Below are 4,129 nucleotides of genomic sequence, written 5' to 3'. Positions count from 1 at the left end.
ACCCCCTCCCCCCACGGGCCCTGCTCTGTGTGTGACAGGGTACGGAGCCCCAACCCCCCTGATAGGCCCTGCTCTGTGCGTCATAGGGGGCAGCGCCCCAACCCCCTGATCGGTCCTGCTCTGTGTGTGACAGGGGGTGGTGCTGCAACCTCCCCATCGACCCTGCCTTGAGTGTGACAGGGGGCAGTGCCCCAACCCCCCAGTCGGCCCTACCCTGAGCGTGACTGAGGGTGGCATCGCAACCTCCCGATCCGCCCTGCTCTGTGCATGACGGGGCGGCGCCCCAACTCCCCAATCGGCCCTGCTCTGAGCCTGACCAGGGGCTGCACTTAGGGATTGGGCCTGCCCTCTGCCACCCGGGAGCAGGCCTAAGCCAGCAGGTCGTTATCTCCCGAGGGGTCCCAGACTGCGAGAGGGCACAGGCCGGGCTGGGGGACCCCCCTCCCCACCCCCCCGAGTGCACAAATTTTTGTGCACCGGGCCTCTAGTATATATATAAAAAGTCAGGGACCAGAACGCCATAATGACCAGAATGACCAGTTGCTATGACGCCTACTGTGGCCAGTGAACCGGCCAGATCAGGGGGTGGGGCTGGCTGGCCAACCCCCCGAGGCCCTCCCCCCAGCCAGCCCCACCCCTGATGGGCCCCCACCACCCCAATTGGCATGCGGCCCCTCTCCCCAGCCGGCCCTGCCCCTAATTGCCCCCTACCCAAATAGGGGGTGGGGCCAGCTGGCCAACCTCCTGCAACCCTTCCTCCCACACAGCCCTACCCATATCGGCTCCCCCCACCCCGATCAGGGGCAAGGCCAGCTGGGTAACTGCCTGTGACCCCTCTCCCTGGCTGGCCCCACCCCCAGTGGGCCCCTACCACCCTGATTGGCCTGCTGCCCCTTCCCCCAGACAGCTCTGCCCCCAATCGGCCCCCCTTCACCAATCGGGGGTGGGGCTGGCCAGCCAACCTTCCCCAGCTCCTCCCCCAGCTGCTGACCCCCGATTGGCCCCCCAACCCCATTCAGGGTGGAGCCCACTGGCCAATTGCCCTCGCCCCTCCCCCCAGTCAGCCCGGCCCTGATTGGGGCAAGCCAGCCGGCCAATCTCCCGCCATTTCCTTCTCCCAACAGGCCTGGCCCCAATCCATCCCTATTGGGGCTGGGTCAGCCAGACCCCACCAGTGCACGAATTCGTGCACTGGGCCTCTAGTTTTAAATAATTAACAGTAAAACCATATAGGCGTAGAGATTTTAAGGAAGAAGATCTGCAATAACTTTTATAATTGCTTCCACTGTTATTTGTCTGTTTAGATTTATCTATCTTTGCTTCTATTCAATATTTGTCACTTATGTTTTCAAATGTATTTTTAAGATCCTTTAATTTTTTTAATTTCCTCTATATTAACAGTTATTTTCCCTTTTTATTTCTAATTTTGTACATTTTTTCTGTAATTTTATTATTATGCTAGCTGGTGGTTTATCTGGTTGTCTGTTATGCTGTCATCAAAGAATCACCTCTTTTTTGCAGTTGTACTGTATTTCATTCTTTTAAATGCATAGTTAGATTTTTGTGAGTTTCTTTATCTTTTCTGTAGCCTTTTGTAATGGATGAACTTATTCGCATTTATACATGATAAGAGATATGTGTAGTATTTATTATTCCATGTTATAAGTTTTATATTACTATCAATTGTTATATGTATGGTCTTTTCTATATTTGGTTTTACAAGTGTGTGTTTGTATGTGTTTCTTTAGATAATTTGGAAGGTTTATTATCAGTTTGGGGGATATTGTTTTGCTACAATCATTATAGCTTTATTTACTATCATTAACTCTCCAATTCTTGATTTAGCAACTTCAGACTACATCTGTTGAGCCCCAGTTACAGAGGAATATCAGAAAATGATCACAAATGAACCTCTTTCCACTTCCTCCTTCCCCCTCCATGCTTGATTTCTATTGTTATGTTACCATTTTTTCACATTGTCAAGGTTTATAACATCAATATTTTGTGACCACATTTTCCATAATTGCTTAGTCTCAATCTGTATTTAAATTAATTGAATTCTTGTCACCAGTCTTTTTTATTGTGGCTTCTTCCTTTACTTCTTAGTTTATTGACTTTAATTTTTCTAATTTTTTCCAAAAGGTCATATAGCTCATTGGTTTGTTTATAATTGAGATTGTTTTTATATTTAAATGTCAGCTTGACTGAGAAAAACACTTTTGGATCTGACCTTCTTTTTCTCAGCACTTTGCAGACATTGAATAATTCTTAGAGAAGTCTGAGACTATCCATATTTTTTTTACTGGTAAATAATTAGTATTTGCCTGGATAGGTAAAGAATTTTGTCTTAATCAGTAAAATTAAAAAAACAACAACACTAGGATATATCTCAGTATAGCTATTCCTACATCAATTTTCTTCCCCAGGAATAAGATGTTCTAGATTAATTCCTTTTAATCAGGGAAATGATCTTCTACTGGTTCTTAAATACAATTTCTGATCCATTTGTCTAATTCCAGGACATCAATTACCTTTATTCTAATTAGTCTTTGTCCTCCAAATTTCTTCTTTTAAATTTGATTTATTTGTCTTTTTGTTTTTTAATCTACAAACTGATTTTTAATGGTTTTGTAGTGGAGTTGTTTTGGCTCTCAATTTGTTCCTAAATTATGAGGCATGGTTTGCATTCCTTAGAAGCAGACTCATAAGTATAAGCAATTTATTTGAGAGGCAATTCTAGGAAACACTAGTAGAGGAGTGGGGAAGTAAGACACAAAAGGGAAGGAATCCAATAACATTACTAAGCAAGTCACCACTGTGGGCAGGGAGCTAAAACTTACTGGGGAAATCTTTGGGACATTGTGGAACATGTCTCAGAGTTTCCTCAACTAATAGGAAAAGAAGTGAGGGTATTTATTCACAACTTCCTGTCTGTCACTGGTTGTAGGCTGTTTTTAAGGAGCATTAGCACAAACACCCTGACACTTCTCACTTGATCTGATTGTGGGCTAAGCATACTGCATTGGTTAAAAAAAAAAAGACTCCAGGCAGTGTCACAGGTATCCACAGAAATCACAGGTTTACAGAGAAGAGATATAGAGAGAACAAGGCCAAGGGGATATAGGTAGGATACTAATGGCCAATTCCCTTTTCATCTCTGTAGTTTTCATCACTTCACTTTTTCTTTTTATGTTACATGAAAGAAGCCAGCCACAAAGACCATGTATTATATTATTTCATTTATATGAAATGTATAAAACAAGCAAATCTGGACAGAAAGAAAGTAGATTAGTGGTTGTTTTAGGCTACAGAGGTAGGAAGGGAGGCTGGGGAGGAATGGGGAGTGACTGCTAATGATTCTTTGGGGAGTGATGAAATCTTCTAAAATTAGAATGTGAGGACAGTTATACAATTCTGATATATACAATGTGAATATATCAAAGCTTTTAATTTTACATTTTAAATGGGTGCAATTTATATGTAAATTATATGTCAATAAAGTTGTTTTAAAAACAACAATATAGACCTACATCCAAAAAATCCTCAAATATTTTAAAATTAAATAACACATTTCTAAAGAAGATATGGTATACATATATAATACTCAGCCATAAGAAAAGATAAAATACTGCCATTTGAGACAACATGGATGGACCTTGAAAATGTCATCCATCAGTCTGAAATTGACTAACATAAGCTAAGTGAATAAATCAGGAGGAAAAAAATAAAGAACTGAATGACTTCACTTATATGTAGGATATAAAACTGAAAACAACAAATGAACAAACAAAACAAACAAACAAAAAGTCAGACAAAGACAACAGCATGGTAGTTAACAGTGTCTATCTCTTCAAGCTTTTCTTTTCTCACTAGATTTTCTACTTTTTTTTATTTCCTAGAGATGACAAAGCTTTCCTGCCTCGGGTCCTTCTCAGTGGCTGTTCCTTCTCCCCAGAATGCTCTTTGCCTCACACTTTGCCTGTACTCCTTCTCATCCTTCAGGTCTCAGAACTCTCCCAGAGAGGTACCTCCTATTCCAGGAATTCAGTCAGCTAATTCTTTTAAGTATTTCATATAACTCTTCATTTTTCTTTCAGAGCATGTACTACATTTTGTAATAATATGTACA

This window comes from Myotis brandtii, unplaced genomic scaffold (genome assembly GCF_000412655.1).
Source record: "Myotis brandtii unplaced genomic scaffold, ASM41265v1 scaffold215, whole genome shotgun sequence".
Lineage (NCBI taxonomy): Eukaryota > Metazoa > Chordata > Mammalia > Chiroptera > Vespertilionidae > Myotis > Myotis brandtii.
The sequence above is the reverse complement of the archived record's forward strand: the minus strand, read 5'-3'. Positions refer to the sequence as shown.